The following is a 17,265-nucleotide window of genomic DNA, read 5'->3' on the forward strand; positions in this document are numbered from 1 at the left end:
ATTTATTTTTCTCTAGTACAGTAGGACTAGAGTAATAAATAGATATGTAAATACATAGTATGGGAATATATGTGCAAAGAATATAATAATGGGTATAATAATATGAGAAGAAAAGTTGTATTGTATAAACACAGACTTTCAAGATTTGTAATATTTGAAGTTAATTAATAATTGTACTTTTCTAACATTCATTTATCTTTCCTCAATTTTTGAATAGCGAAATGCTTGCTGTTAAATAGTTAAGGTAATATGTGCTCACTGTGATATAAAAAAGAAAGCAGGTGTTCATAAGTATCTAATATAACAACTTATCTAGGAGCTATGCAATGACCTATGAACATGTGAAACATAGAATAATACAGATATAAGTACACACACACACATACATACATGTATATATGTACACACCTGCACACACACACATACACACACACACACACATATATATATATATATCTTTTTTTTTTCTTAACCCCTTCGCTGCCAGGTCTTTTCCCCCTCCTGTGCCAGGCCTTTTTTTGCCTATTTGGGGCAGTTCGCGCTTAGGCCCTCATAACTTTTTGTCCACATAAGCTAACCAAGCCAAATTTGCGTCCTTTTTTCCAACATCCTAGGGATTCTAGAGGTACCCAGACTTTGTGGGTTCCCTTGAAGGAGGCCAAGAAATTGGCCAAAATACAGTGAAAATTTCGTTTTTTTCAAAAAAATTGGAAAAAGTGGCTGCAGAAGAAGGCTTGTGGATTTCCCCCTGAAAACGGCATCAACAAAGGGTTTGCAGTGCTAAACTCAGCAGCTTCTTAGCTTTCAGGAACAGGCAGACTTGAATCAGAAAACCCAATTTTTCAACACAATTTTGGCATTTTACTGGGGCATACCCCATTTTTGCAATTTTTTGTGCTTTCAGCCTCCTTCCAGTCAGTGACAGGAATGGGCATGAAACCAATGCTGGATCCCAGAAACCTAACCGTTTCTGAAAAGTAGACAAAATTCTGAATTCAGCAAGGGGTCATTTGTGTAGATCCTACAAGGGTTTCCTACAGAAAATAACAGCTGAAAAAGAAAAATATTGAAATTGAGGTGAAAAAAACATCAATTTTTCTCTACGTTTTACTCTGTAACTTTTCCCTGCAATGTCAGATTATGGAAAGCAATATACTGTTACGTCTGCTGGACTCCTCTGGTTGCGGGGATATATAGGGCTTGTAGGTTCATCAAGAACCCGAGGAACCCAGAGCCAATAAATGAGCTGCACCCTGCAGTGCGTTTTCATTCTATACCGGGTATACAGCAATTCATTTGCTGAAATATAAAGAGTAAAAAATTGCTATCAAGAAAACCTTTGCATTTACAAAAAGGGCACAAGATAAGGTGCTGAGGAGCAGTGGTTATTTGCACATCTCTGAATTCCGGGGTGACCATACAAGCATGTGAATTATAGGGAATTTCTCAAATAGATGTCTTTTTTACACACTCTACCAAATTTGGAAGGAAAAAATGTAGAGAAAGACAAGGGGCAATAGCACTTGTTTTGCTAATCTATGTTCCCCCAAGTCTCCCGATAAAAATGATACCTCACTTGTGTGGGTAGGCCTAGCGCCCGCGACAGGAAACGCCCCAAAGCGCAACGTGGACACATCCAAAATTTTGGGAGAAAACAGAGGTGTTTTTTGCGAAGTGCCTACCTGTAGATTTTGGCCTCTAGCTGAGCCGGCACCTAGGGAAACCTACCAAACCTGTGCATATCTGAAAACTAGAGACCTAGGGGAATCCAAGGAGGGGTGACTTGCGGGGCTCGGACCAGGTTCTGTTACCCAGAATCCTTTGCAAACCTCAAAATTTGTCTAAAAAAACACATGTTCCTCACATTTCTGTGGCAGAAAGTTCTGGAATCTGAGAGGAGCTACAAATTTCATTCCACCCAGCGTTCCCCCAAGTCTCCCGATAAAAATGATACCTCACTTGCGTGGGTAGGCCTAGCGCCGGCGACAGGAAACACCCCAAAGCGCAACGTGGACACATCCTAAATTTTGGGAGAAAACAGAGGTGTTTTTTGCGAAGTGCCTACCTGTAGATTTTGGCCTCTAGCTCAGCCGGCACCTAGGGAAACCTACCAAACCCTTGCATTTCTGAAAACTAGAGACCTAGCGGAATCCAAGGAGGGGTGACTTGCGGGGCTCGGACCAGGTTCTGTTACCCAGAATCCTTTGCAAACCTCAAAATTTGGCTAAAAAAACACATGTTCCTCACATTTCTGTGGCAGAAAGTTCTGGAATCTGAGAGGAGCTACAAATTTCCTTCCACCCAGTGTTCCCCCAAGTCTCCCGATAAAAATGATACCTCACTTGCGTGGGTAGGCCTAGCGCCGGCGACAGGAAACACCCCAAAGCGCAACGTGGACACATCCTAAATTTTGGGAGAAAACAGAGGTGTTTTTTGCGAAGTGCCTACCTGTAGATTTTGGCCTCTAGCTCAGCCGGCACCTAGGGAAACCTACCAAACCTGTGCATTTCTGAAAACTAGAGACCTAGGGGAATCCAAGGAGGGGTGACTTGCGGGGCTCGGACCAGGTTCTGTTACCCAGAATCCTTTGCAAACCTCAAAATTTGGCTAAAAAAACACATGTTCCTCACATTTCTTTGGCAGAAAGTTCTGGAATCTGAGTGGAGCTACAAATTTCCTTCCACCCAGCGTTCCCCCAAGTCTCCCGATAAAAATGATACCTCACTTGCATGGGTAGGCCTAGCGCCGGCGACAGGAAACACCCCAAAGCGCAACGTGGACACATCCTAAATTTTGGAAAAAAACAGAGGTGTTTTTTGCGAAGTGCCTACCTGTAGATTTTGGCCTCTAGCTCAGCCGGCACCTAGGGAAACCAACCAAACCTGTGCATTTCTGAAAACTAGAGACCTAGGGGAATCCAAGGAGGGGTGACTTGCGGGGCTCGGACCAGGTTCTGTTACCCAGAATCCTTTGCAAACCTCAAAATTTGGCTAAAAAAACACATGTTCCTCACATTTTTGTGGCAGAAAGTTCTGGAATCTGAGAGGAGCTACAAATTTCCTTCCACCCAGCGTTCCCCGAAGTATCCCGATAAAAATGATACCTCACTTGCGTGGGTAGGCCTAGCGCTGGCGACAGGAAACACCCCAAAGCGCAACGTGGACACATCCTACATTTTGGAAAAAAACAGAGGTGTTTTTTGCGAAGTGCCTACCTGTAGATTTTGGCCTCTAGCTCAGCCGGCACCTAGGGAAACCTACCAAACCTGTGCATTTCTGAAAACTAGAGACCTAGGGGAATCCAAGGAGGGGTGACTTGCGGGGCTCGGACCAGGTTCTGTTACCCAGAATCCTTTGCAAACCTCAAAATTTGGCTAAAAAAACACATGTTCCTCACATTTCTGAGGCAGAAAGTTCTGGAATCTGAGAGGAGCTACAAATTTCCTTCCACCCAGCGTTCCCCCAAGTCTCCCGATAAAAATGATACCTCACTTGCCTGGGTAGGCCTAGCGCCGGCGACAGGAAACACCCCAAAGCGCAACGTGGACATATCCTAAATTTTGGAAAAAAACAGAGGTGTTTTTTGCGAAGTGCCTACCTGTAGATTTTGGCCTCTAGCTCAGCCGGCACCTAGGGAAACCTACCAAACCTGTGCATTTCTGAAAACTAGAGACCTAGGGGAATCCAAGGAGGCGTGACTTGCGGGGCTCGGACCAGGTTCTGTTACCCAGAATCCTTTGCAAACCTCAAAATTTGGCTAAAAAAACCCATGTCCCTCAAATTTTTGTGGCAGAAAGTTCTGGAATCTGAGAGGAGCTACAAATTTCCTTCCACCCAGCGTTCCCCCAAGTCTCCTGATAAAAATGATACCTCACTTGCGTGGGTTGGCCTAGCGCTGGCGACAGGAAACACCCCAAACCGCAACGTGGACACATCCTAAATTTTGGAAAAAAACAGAGGTGTTTTTTGCGAAGTGCCTACCTGTAGATTTTGGCCTCTAGCTCAGCCGGCACCTAGGGAAACCTACCAAACCTGTGCATTTCTGAAAACTAGAGACCTAGGGGAATCCAAGGAGGGGTGACTTGCGGGGCTCGGACCAGGTTCTGTTACCCAGAATCCTTTGCAAACCTCAAAATGTGGCTAAAAAAACAAATGTCCCTCACATTTTTGTGGCAGAAAGTTCTGGAATCTGAGAGGAGCTACAAATTTCCTTCCACCCAGCGTTCCCCAAAGTCTCCCGATAAAAATGATACCTCACTTGCGTGGGTAGGCCTAGCGCTGGCGACAGGAAACACCCCAAAGCGCAACGTGGACACATCCTAAATTTTGGGAAAAAAACAGAGGTGTTTTTTGCGAAGTGCCTACCTGTAGATTTTGGCCTCTAGCTCAGCCGTCACCTAGGGAAACCTACCAAACCTGTGCCTTTCTGAAAACTAGAGACCAAGGGGAATCCAAGGAGGGGTGACTTGCGGGGCTCGGACCAGGTTCTGTTACCCAGAATCCTTTGCAAACCTCAAAATTTGGCTAAAAAAACACATGTTCCTCACATTTCTTTGGCAGAAAGTTCTGGAATCTGAGAGGAGCTACAAATTTCCTTCCACCCAGCGTTCCCCCAAGTCTCCCGATAAAAATGATACCTCACTTGCATGGGTAGGCCTAGCGCCGGCGACAGGAAACACCCCAAAGCGCAACGTGGACACATCCTAAATTTTGGAAAAAAACAGAGGTGTTTTTTGCGAAGTGCCTACCTGTAGATTTTGGCCTCTAGCTCAGCCGGCACCTAGGGAAACCAACCAAACCTGTGCATTTCTGAAAACTAGAGACCTAGGGGAATCCAAGGAGGGGTGACTTGCGGGGCTCGGACCAGGTTCTGTTACCCAGAATCCTTTGCAAACCTCAAAATTTGGCTAAAAAAACACATGTTCCTCACATTTTTGTGGCAGAAAGTTCTGGAATCTGAGAGGAGCTACAAATTTCCTTCCACCCAGCGTTCCCCGAAGTATCCCGATAAAAATGATACCTCACTTGCGTGGGTAGGCCTAGCGCTGGCGACAGGAAACACCCCAAAGCGCAACGTGGACACATCCTACATTTTGGAAAAAAACAGAGGTGTTTTTTGCGAAGTGCCTACCTGTAGATTTTGGCCTCTAGCTCAGCCGGCACCTAGGGAAACCTACCAAACCTGTGCATTTCTGAAAACTAGAGACCTAGGGGAATCCAAGGAGGGGTGACTTGCGGGGCTCGGACCAGGTTCTGTTACCCAGAATCCTTTGCAAACCTCAAAATTTGGCTAAAAAAACACATGTTCCTCACATTTCTGAGGCAGAAAGTTCTGGAATCTGAGAGGAGCTACAAATTTCCTTCCACCCAGCGTTCCCCCAAGTCTCCCGATAAAAATGATACCTCACTTGCCTGGGTAGGCCTAGCGCCGGCGACAGGAAACACCCCAAAGCGCAACGTGGACATATCCTAAATTTTGGAAAAAAACAGAGGTGTTTTTTGCGAAGTGCCTACCTGTAGATTTTGGCCTCTAGCTCAGCCGGCACCTAGGGAAACCTACCAAACCTGTGCATTTCTGAAAACTAGAGACCTAGGGGAATCCAAGGAGGCGTGACTTGCGGGGCTCGGACCAGGTTCTGTTACCCAGAATCCTTTGCAAACCTCAAAATTTGGCTAAAAAAACCCATGTCCCTCAAATTTTTGTGGCAGAAAGTTCTGGAATCTGAGAGGAGCTACAAATTTCCTTCCACCCAGCGTTCCCCCAAGTCTCCTGATAAAAATGATACCTCACTTGCGTGGGTTGGCCTAGCGCTGGCGACAGGAAACACCCCAAACCGCAACGTGGACACATCCTAAATTTTGGAAAAAAACAGAGGTGTTTTTTGCGAAGTGCCTACCTGTAGATTTTGGCCTCTAGCTCAGCCGGCACATAGGGAAACCTACCAAACCTGTGCATTTCTGAAAACTAGAGACCTAGGGGAATCCAAGGAGGGGTGACTTGCGGGGCTCGGACCAGGTTCTGTTACCCAGAATCCTTTGCAAACCTCAAAATGTGGCTAAAAAAACAAATGTCCCTCACATTTTTGTGGCAGAAAGTTCTGGAATCTGAGAGGAGCTACAAATTTCCTTCCACCCAGCGTTCCCCAAAGTCTCCCGATAAAAATGATACCTCACTTGCGTGGGTAGGCCTAGCGCTGGCGACAGGAAACACCCCAAAGCGCAACGTGGACACATCCTAAATTTTGGGAAAAAAACAGAGGTGTTTTTTGCGAAGTGCCTACCTGTAGATTTTGGCCTCTAGCTCAGCCGTCACCTAGGGAAACCTACCAAACCTGTGCCTTTCTGAAAACTAGAGACCAAGGGGAATCCAAGGAGGGGTGACTTGCGGGGCTCGGACCAGGTTCTGTTACCCAGAATCCTTTGCAAACCTCAAAATTTGGCTAAAAAAACACATGTTCCTCACATTTCTGTGGCAGAAAGTTCTGGAATCTGAGAGGAGCTACAAATTTCCTTCCACCCAGCGTTCCCCCAAGTCTCCCGATAAAAATTATACCTCACTTGCGTGGGTAGGCCTAGCGCCGGCGACAGGAAACACCCCAAAGCGCAACGTGGACACATCCTAAATTTTGGAAAAAAACAGAGGTGTTTTTTGCGAAGTGCCTACCTGTAGATTTTGGCCTCTAGCTCAGCCGGCACCTAGGGAAACCTACGAAACCTGTGCATTTCTGAAAACTAGAGACCTAGGGGAATCCAAGGAGGGGTGACTTGCGGGGCTCGGACCAGGTTCTGTTACCCAGAATCCTTTGCAAACCTCAAAATTTGGCTTAAAAAACACATGTTTCTCACATTTCTGTGGCAGAAAGTTCTGGAATCTGAGAGGAACTACAAATTTCCTTCCACCCAGCGTTCCCTCAAGTCTCCCGATAAAAATGATACCTCACTTGCGTGGGTAGGCCTAGCGCCGGCGACAGGAAACACCCCAAAGCGCAACGTGGACACATCCTAAATTTTGGAAAAAAACAGAGGTGTTTTTTGCGAAGTGCCTACCTGTAGATTTTGGCCTCTAGCTCAGCCGGCACCTAGGGAAACCTACCAAACCTGTGCATTTCTGAAAACTAGAGACCTAGGGGAATGCAAGGAGGGGTGACTTGCGGGGCTCGGACCAGGTTCTGTTACCCAGCATCCTTTGCAAACCTCAACATTTGGCTAAAAAAACACATGTTCCTCACATTTCTGTGGCAGAAAGTTCTGGAATCTGAGAGGAGCTACAAATTTCCTTCCACCCAGCGTTCCCCCAAGTCTCCTGATAAAAATGATACCTCACTTGCGTGGGTTGGCCTAGCGCTGGCGACAGGAAACACCCCAAACCGCAACGTGGACACATCCTAAATTTTGGAAAAAAACAGAGGTGTTTTTTGCGAAGTGCCTACCTGTAGATTTTGGCCTCTAGCTCAGCCGGCACATAGGGAAACCTACCAAACCTGTGCATTTCTGAAAACTAGAGACCTAGGGGAATCCAAGGAGGGGTGACTTGCGGGGCTCGGACCAGGTTCTGTTACCCAGAATCCTTTGCAAACCTCAAAATGTGGCTAAAAAAACAAATGTCCCTCACATTTTTGTGGCAGAAAGTTCTGGAATCTGAGAGGAGCTACAAATTTCCTTCCACCCAGCGTTCCCCAAAGTCTCCCGATAAAAATGATACCTCACTTGCGTGGGTAGGCCTAGCGCTGGCGACAGGAAACACCCCAAAGCGCAACGTGGACACATCCTAAATTTTGGGAAAAAAACAGAGGTGTTTTTTGCGAAGTGCCTACCTGTAGATTTTGGCCTCTAGCTCAGCCGTCACCTAGGGAAACCTACCAAACCTGTGCCTTTCTGAAAACTAGAGACCAAGGGGAATCCAAGGAGGGGTGACTTGCGGGGCTCGGACCAGGTTCTGTTACCCAGAATCCTTTGCAAACCTCAAAATTTGGCTAAAAAAACACATGTTCCTCACATTTCTGTGGCAGAAAGTTCTGGAATCTGAGAGGAGCTACAAATTTCCTTCCACCCAGCGTTCCCCCAAGTCTCCCGATAAAAATTATACCTCACTTGCGTGGGTAGGCCTAGCGCCGGCGACAGGAAACACCCCAAAGCGCAACGTGGACACATCCTAAATTTTGGAAAAAAACAGAGGTGTTTTTTGCGAAGTGCCTACCTGTAGATTTTGGCCTCTAGCTCAGCCGGCACCTAGGGAAACCTACGAAACCTGTGCATTTCTGAAAACTAGAGACCTAGGGGAATCCAAGGAGGGGTGACTTGCGGGGCTCGGACCAGGTTCTGTTACCCAGAATCCTTTGCAAACCTCAAAATTTGGCTTAAAAAACACATGTTTCTCACATTTCTGTGGCAGAAAGTTCTGGAATCTGAGAGGAACTACAAATTTCCTTCCACCCAGCGTTCCCTCAAGTCTCCCGATAAAAATGATACCTCACTTGCGTGGGTAGGCCTAGCGCCGGCGACAGGAAACACCCCAAAGCGCAACGTGGACACATCCTAAATTTTGGAAAAAAACAGAGGTGTTTTTTGCGAAGTGCCTACCTGTAGATTTTGGCCTCTAGCTCAGCCGGCACCTAGGGAAACCTACCAAACCTGTGCATTTCTGAAAACTAGAGACCTAGGGGAATGCAAGGAGGGGTGACTTGCGGGGCTCGGACCAGGTTCTGTTACCCAGCATCCTTTGCAAACCTCAACATTTGGCTAAAAAAACACATGTTCCTCACATTTCTGTGGCAGAAAGTTCTGGAATCTGAGAGGAGCTACAAATTTCCTTCCACCCAGCGTTCCCCCAAGTCTCCCGATAAAAATGATACCTCACTTGCGTGGGTAGGCCTAGCGCCGGCGACAGGAAACACCCCAAAGCGCAACGTGGACACATCCTAAATTTTGGAAAAAAGCAGAGGTGTTTTTTGCGAAGTGCCTACCTGTAGATTTTGGCCTCTAGCTCATCCGGCACCTAGGGAAACCTACCAAACCTGTGCATTTCTGAAAACTAGAGACCTAGGGGAATCCAAGGAGGGGTGACTTGCGGGGCTCGGACCAGGTTCTGTTACCCAGAATCCTTTGCAAACCTCAAAATTTGGCTAAAAAAACACATGTTTCTCACATTTCTGTGGCAGAAAGTTCTGGAATCTGAGAGGAACTACAAATTTCCTTCCACCCAGCGTTCCCTCAAGTCTCCCGATAAAAATGATACCTCACTTGCGTGGGTAGGCCTAGCGCCGGCGACAGGAAACACCCCAAAGCGCAACGTGGACACATCCTAAATTTTGGAAAAAAACAGAGGTGTTTTTTGCGAAGTGCCTACCTGTAGATTTTGGCCTCTAGCTCAGCCGGCACCTAGGGAAACCTACCAAACCTGTGCATTTCTGAAAACTAGAGACCTAGGGGAATGCAAGGAGGGGTGACTTGCGGGGCTCGGACCAGGTTCTGTTACCCAGCATCCTTTGCAAACCTCAACATTTGGCTAAAAAAACACATGTTCCTCACATTTCTGTGGCAGAAAGTTCTGGAATCTGAGAGGAGCTACAAATTTCCTTCCACCCAGCGTTCCCCCAAGTCTCCCGATAAAAATGATACCTCACTTGCGTGGGTAGGCCTAGCGCCGGCGACAGGAAACACCCCAAAGCGCAACGTGGACACATCCTAAATTTTGGAAAAAAGCAGAGGTGTTTTTTGCGAAGTGCCTACCTGTAGATTTTGGCCTCTAGCTCATCCGGCACCTAGGGAAACCTACCAAACCTGTGCATTTCTGAAAACTAGAGACCTAGGGGAATCCAAGGAGGGGTGACTTGTGGGGCTCGGACCAGGTTCTGTTACCCAGAATCCTTTGCAAACCTCAAAATTTGGCTAAAAAAACAAATGTCCCTCACATTTTTGTGGCAGAAAGTTCTGGAATCTGAGAGGAGCTACAAATTTCCTTCAACCCAGCGTTCCCCCAAGTATCCCAATAAAAATTATACCTCACTGGCGTGGGTAGGCCTAGCGCCGGCGACAGGAAACACCCCAAAGCGCAACGTGGACACATCCTAAATTTTGGGAAAAAAACAGAGGTGTTTTTTGCGAAGTGCCTACCTGTAGATTTTGGCCTCTAGCTCAGCCGGCACCTAGGGAAACCTACCAAACCTGTGCATTTCTGAAAACTAGAGACCTAGGGGAATCCAAGGAGGGGTGACTTGCGGGGCTCGGACCAGGTTCTGTTACCCAGAATCCTTTGCAAACCTCACAATTTGGCTAAAAAAACACATGTTCCTCACATTTCTGTGGCAGAAAGTTCTGGAATCTGAGAGGAGCTACAAATTTCCTTCCACCCAGCGTTCCCCCAAGTCTCCCGATAAAAATGATACCTCACTTGCGTGGGTAGGCCTAGCGCCGGCGACAGGAAACACCCCAAAGCGCAACGTGGACATATCCTAAATTTTGGAAAAAAACAGAGGTGTTTTTTGCGAAGTGCCTACCTGTAGATTTTGGCCTCTAGCTCAGCCGGCACCTAGGGAAACCTACCAAACCTGTGCATTTCTGAAAACTAAAGACCTAGGGGAATCCAAGGAGGCGTGACTTGCGGGGCTCGGACCAGGTTCTGTTACCCAGAATCATTTACAAACCTCAAAATTTGGCTAAAAAAACCCATGTCCCTCAAATTTTTGTGGCAGAAAGTTCTGGAATCTGAGAGGAGCTACAAATTTCCTTCCACCCAGCGTTCCCCCAAGTCTCCCGATAAAAATGATACCTCACTTGCGTGGGTAGGCCTAGCGCTGGCGACAGGAAACACCCCAAAGCGCAACGTGGACACATCCTAAATTTTGGAACAAAACAGAGGTGTTTTTTGCGAAGTGCCTACCTGTAGATTTTGGCCTCTAGCTCAGCCGGCACCTAGGGAAACCTACCAAACCTGTGCATTTCTGAAAACTAGAGACCTAGGGGAATCCAAGGAGGGGTGACTTGCGGGGCTCGGACCAGGTTCTGTTACCCAGAATCCTTTGCAAACCTCAAAATGTGGCTAAAAAAACACATGTTCCTCACATTTCTGTGGCAGAAAGTTCTGGAATCTGAGAGGAGCTACAAATTTCCTTCCACCCAGTGTTCCCCCAAGTCTCCCGATAAAAATGATACCTCACTTGCGTGGGTAGGCCTAGCGTCGGCGACAGGAAACACCCCAAAGCGCAACGTGGACACATCCTAAATTTTGGAAAAAAACAGAGGTGTTTTTTGCGAAGTGCCTACCTGTAGATTTTGGCCTCTAGCTCAGCCGGCACCTAGGGAAACCTACCAAACCTGTGCATTTTTTAAAACTAGAGACCTAGGGGAATCCAAGGAGGGGTGACTTGCGGGGCTCCGACCAGGTTCTGTTACCCAGAATCCTTTGCAAACCTCAAAATTTGGCTAAAAAAACACATGTTTCTCACATTTCTGTGGCAGAAAGTTCTGGAATCTGAGAGGAACTACAAATTTCCTTCCACCCAGCGTTCCCCCAAGTCTCCCGATAAAAATGATACCTCACTTGCGTGGGTAGGCCTAACGCCGGCGACAGGAAACACCCCAAAGCGCAACGTGGACACATCCTAAATTTTTGGAAAAAAACAGAGGTGTTTTTTGCGAAGTGCCTTCCTGTAGATTTTGGCCTCTAGCTCAGCCGGCACCTAGGGAAACCTACCAAACCTGTGCATTTCTGAAAACTAGAGACCTAGGGGAATGCAAGGAGGGGTGACTTGCGGGGCTCGGACCAGGTTCTGTTACCCAGAATCCTTTGCAAACCTCAAAATTTGGCTAAAAAAACACATGTTCCTCACATTTCTGAGGCAGAAAGTTCTGGAATCTGAGAGGAGCTACAAATTTACTTCCACCCAGCGTTCCCCCAAGTCTCCCGATAAAAATGATACCTCACTTGCGTGGGTAGGCCTAGCGCCGGCGACAGGAAACACCCCAAAGCGCAACGTGGACACATCCTAAATTTTGGGAAAAAAACAGAGGTGTTTTTTGCGAAGTGCCTTCCTGTAGATTTTGGCCTCTAGCTCAGCCGGCACCTAGGGAAACCTACCAAACCTGTGCATTTCTGAAAACTAGAGAACTAGGGGAATCCAAGGAGGGGTGACTTGCGGGGCTCGGACCAGGTTCTGTTACCCAGAATCCTTTGCAAACCTCAAAATTTGGCTAAAAAAACACATGTTCCTCACATTTCTGTGGCAGAAAGTTCTGGAATCTGAGAGGAGCTACAAATTTCCTTCCACCCAGCGTTCCCCCAAGTCTCCCGATAAAAATGATACCTCACTTGCGTGGGTAGGCCTAGCGCCGGCGACAGGAAACACCCCAAAGCGCAACGTGGACACATCCTAAATTTTGGGAGAAAACAGAGGTGTTTTTTGCGAAGTGCCTACCTGTAGATTTTGGCCTCTAGCTCAGCCGGCACCTAGGGAAACCTACCAAACCTGTGCCTTTCTGAAAACTAGAGACCAAGGGGAATCCAAGGAGGGGTGACTTGTGGGGCTCGGACCAGGTTCTGTTACCCAGAATCCTTTGCAAACCTCAAAATTTGGCTAAAAAAACACATGTTCCTCACATTTCTGTGGCAGAAAGTTCTGGAATCTGAGAGGAGCTACAAATTTCCTTCCACCCAGTTTTCCCCCAAGTCTCCCGATAAAAATGATACCTCACTTGCGTGGGTAGGCCTAGCGTCGGCGACAGGAAACACCCCAAAGCGCAACGTGGACACATCCTAAATTTTGGAAAAAAACAGAGGTGTTTTTTGCGAAGTGCCTACCTGTAGATTTTGGCCTCTAGCTCAGCCGGCACCTAGGGAAACCTACCAAACCTGTGCATTTTTGAAAACTAGAGACCTAGGGGAATCCAAGGAGGGGTGACTTGCGGGGCTCCGACCAGGTTCTGTTACCCAGAATCCTTTGCAAACCTCAAAATTTGGCTAAAAAAACACATGTTTCTCACATTTCTGTGGCAGAAAGTTCTGGAATCTGAGAGGAACTACAAATTTCCTTCCACCCAGCGTTCCCCCAAGTCTCCCGATAAAAATGATACCTCACTTGCGTGGGTAGGCCTAGCGCCGGCGACAGGAAACACCCCAAAGCGCAACGTGGACACATCCTAAATTTTTGGAAAAAAACAGAGGTGTTTTTTGCGAAGTGCCTACCTGTAGATTTTGGCCTCTAGCTCAGCCGGCACCTAGGGAAACCTACCAAACCTGTGCATTTCTGAAAACTAGAGACCTAGGGGAATGCAAGGAGGGGTGACTTGTGGGGCTCGGACCAGGTTCTGTTACCCAGAATCCTTTGCAAACCTCAAAATTTGGCTAAAAAAACACATGTTCCTCACATTTCTGAGGCAGAAAGTTCCGGAATCTGAGAGGAGCTACAAATTTACTTCCACCCAGCGTTCCCCCAAGTCTCCCGATAAAAATGAAACCTCACTTGCGTGGGTAGGCCTAGCGCCAGCGACAGGAAACACCCCAAAGCGCAACGTGGACACATCCTAAATTTTGGGAAAAAAACAGAGGTGTTTTTTGCGAAGTGCCTACCTGTAGATTTTGGCCTCTAGCTCAGCCGGCACCTAGGGAAACCTACCAAACCTGTGCATTTCTGAAAACTAGAGACCTAGGGGAATGCAAGGAGGGGTGACTTGCGGGGCTCGGACCAGGTTCTGTTACCCAGAATCCTTTGCAAACCTCAAAATTTGGCTTAAAAAACACATGTTCCTCACATTTCTGAGGCAGAAAGTTCTGGAATCTGAGAGGAGCTACAAATTTCCTTCCACCCACCGTTCCCCCAAGTCTCCCGATAAAAATGATACTTCACTTGCGTGGGTAGGCCTAGCGCCGGCGACAGGAAACACCCCAAAGCGCAACGTGGACACATCCTAAATTTTGGGAGAAAACAGAGGTGTTTTTTGCGAAGTGCCTACCTGTAGATTTTGGCCTCTAGCTCAGCCGGCACCTAGGGAAACCTACCAAACCTGTGCATTTCTGAAAACTAGAGACCTAGGGGAATCCAAGGAGGGGTGAATTGCGGGGCTCGGACCAGGTTCTGTTACCCAGAATCCTTTGCAAACCTCAAAATTTGGCTAAAAAAACACATGTTCCTCACATTTCTGTGGCAGAAAGTTCTGGAATCTGAGAGGAGCTACAAATTTCCTTCCACCCAGCGTTCCCCAAAGTCTCCCGATAAAAATGATACCTCACTTGCGTGGGTAGGCCTAGCGCTGGCGACAGGAAACACCCCAAAGCGCAACGTGGACACATCCTAAATTTTGGGAAAAAAACAGAGGTGTTTTTTGCGAAGTGCCTACCTGTAGATTTTGGCCTCTAGCTCAGCCGGCACCTAGGGAAACCTACCAAACCTGTGCCTTTCTGAAAACTAGAGACCAAGGGGAATCCAAGGAGGGGTGACTTGCGGGGCTCGGACCAGGTTCTGTTACCCAGAATCCTTTGCAAACCTCAAAATTTGGCTAAAAAAACACATGTTCCTCACATTTCTGTGGCAGAAAGTTCTGGAATCTGAGAGGAGCTACAAATTTCCTTCCACCCAGTGTTCCCCCAAGTCTCCCGATAAAAATGATACCTCACTTGCGTGGGTAGGCCTAGCGTCGGCGACAGGAAACACCTCAAAGCGCAACGTGGACACATCCTAAATTTTGGAAAAAAACAGAGGTGTTTTTTGCGAAGTGCCTACCTGTAGATTTTGGCCTCTAGCTCAGCCGGCACCTAGGGAAACCTACCAAACCTGTGCATTTTTGAAAACTAGAGACCTAGGGGAATCCAAGGAGGGGTGACTTGCGGGGCTCCGACCAGGTTCTGTTACCCAGAATCCTTTGCAAACCTCAAAATTTGGCTAAAAAAACACATGTTTCTCACATTTCTGTGGCAGAAAGTTCTGGAATCTGAGAGGAACTACAAATTTCCTTCCACCCAGCGTTCCCCCAAGTCTCCCGATAAAAATGATACCTCACTTGCGTTGGTAGGCCTAGTGCCGGCGACAGGAAACACCCCAAAGCGCAACGTGGACACATCCTAAATTTTTGGAAAAAAACAGAGGTGTTTTTTGCGAAGTGCCTACCTGTAGATTTTGGCCTCTAGCTCAGCCGGCACCTAGGGAAACCTACCAAACCTGTGCATTTCTGAAAACTAGAGACCTAGGGGAATGCAAGGAGGGGTGACTTGCGGGACTCGGACCAGGTTCTGTTACCCAGAATCCTTTGCAAACCTCAAAATTTGGCTAAAAAAACACATGTTCCTCACATTTCTGAGGCAGAAAGTTCTGGAATCTGAGAGGAGCTACAAATTTACTTCCACCCAGCGTTCCCCCAAGTCTCCCGATAAAAATGATACCTCACTGGCGTGGGTAGGCCTAGCGCCGGCGACAGGAAACACCCCAAAGCGCAACGTGGACACATCCTAAATTTTGGGAAAAAAACAGAGGTGTTTTTTGCGAAGTGCCTACCTGTAGATTTTGGCCTCTAGCTCAGCCGGCACCTAGGGAAACCTACCAAACCTGTGCATTTCTGAAAACTAGAGACCTAGGGGAATGCAAGGAGGGGTGACTTGCGGGGCTCGGACCAGGTTCTGTTACCCAGAATCCTTTGCAAACCTCAAAATTTGGCTTAAAAAACACATGTTCCTCACATTTCTGAGGCAGAAAGTTCTGGAATCTGAGAGGAGCTACAAATTTCCTTCCACCCAGCGTTCCCCCAAGTCTCCCGATAAAAATGATACTTCACTTGCGTGGGTAGGCCTAGCGCCGGCGACAGGAAACACCCCAAAGCGCAACGTGGACACATCCTAAATTTTGGGAGAAAACAGAGGTGTTTTTTGCGAAGTGCCTACCTGTAGATTATGGCCTCTAGCTCAGCCGGCACCTAGGGAAACCTACCAAACCTGTGCATTTCTGAAAACTAGAGACCTAGGGGAATCCAAGGAGGGGTGACTTGCGGGGCTCGGACCAGGTTCTGTTACCCAGAATCCTTTGCAAACCTCAAAATTTGGCTAAAAAAACACATGTTCCTCACATTTCTGTGGCAGAAAGTTCTGGAATCTGAGAGGAGCTACAAATTTCCTTCCACCCAGTGTTCCCCCAAGTCTCCCGATAAAAATGATACCTCACTTGCGTGGGTAGGCCTAGCGCCGGCGACAGGAAACACCCCAAAGCGCAACGTGGACACATCCTAAATTTTGGGAGAAAACAGAGGTGTTTTTTGCGAAGTGCCTACCTGTAGATTTTGGCCTCTAGCTCAGCCGGCACCTAGGGAAACCTACCAAACCTGTGCATTTCTGAAAACTAGAGACCTAGGGGAATCCAAGGAGGGGTGACTTGCGGGGCTCGGACCAGGTTCTGTTACCCAGAATCCTTTGCAAACCTCAAAATTTGGCTAAAAAAACACATGTTCCTCACATTTCTGTGGCAGAAAGTTCTGGAATCTGAGAGGAGCTACAAATTTCCTTCCACCCAGTGTTCCCCCAAGTCTCCCGATAAAAATGATACCTCACTTGCGTGGGTAGGCCTAGCGCCGGCGACAGGAAACACCCCAAAGCGCAACGTGGACACATCCTAAATTTTGGGAGAAAACAGAGGTGTTTTTTGCGAAGTGCCTACCTGTAGATTTTGGCCTCTAGCTCAGCCGGCACCTAGGGAAACCTACCAAACCTGTGCATTTCTGAAAACTAGAGACCTAGGGGAATCCAAGGAGGGGTGACTTGCGGGGCTCGGACCAGGTTCTGTTACCCAGAATCCTTTGCAAACCTCAAAACTTGGCTAAAAAAACACATGTTCCTCACATTTCTGTGGCAGAAAGTTCTGGAATCTGAGAGGAGCTACAAATTTCCTTCCACCCAGCGTTCCCCCTAGCCTCCCGATAAAAATGATACCTCACTTGCGTGGGTAGGCCTAGCGCTGGCGACAGGAAACACCCCAAAGCGCAACGTGGACACATCCTAAATTTTTGAAAAAAACAGAGGTGTTTTTTGCGAAGTGCCTACCTGTAGATTTTGGCCTCTAGCTCAGCCGGCACCTAGGGAAACCTACCAAACCTGTGCATTTCTGAAAACTAGAGACCTAGGGTAATCCAAGGAGGGGTGTCTTGCGGGGCTCGGACCAGGTTCTGTTACCCAGAATCCTTTGCAAACCTCAACATTTGGCTAAAAAAACACATGCTCCTCACATTTTTGTGGCAGAAAGTTCTGGAATCTGAGAGGAGCTACAAATTTCCTTCCACCCAGCGTTCCCCCAAG

The sequence above is a fragment of the Pleurodeles waltl genome, chromosome 8, assembly GCF_031143425.1.
Source record: "Pleurodeles waltl isolate 20211129_DDA chromosome 8, aPleWal1.hap1.20221129, whole genome shotgun sequence".
Classification (NCBI taxonomy): Eukaryota; Metazoa; Chordata; class Amphibia; order Caudata; family Salamandridae; genus Pleurodeles; species Pleurodeles waltl.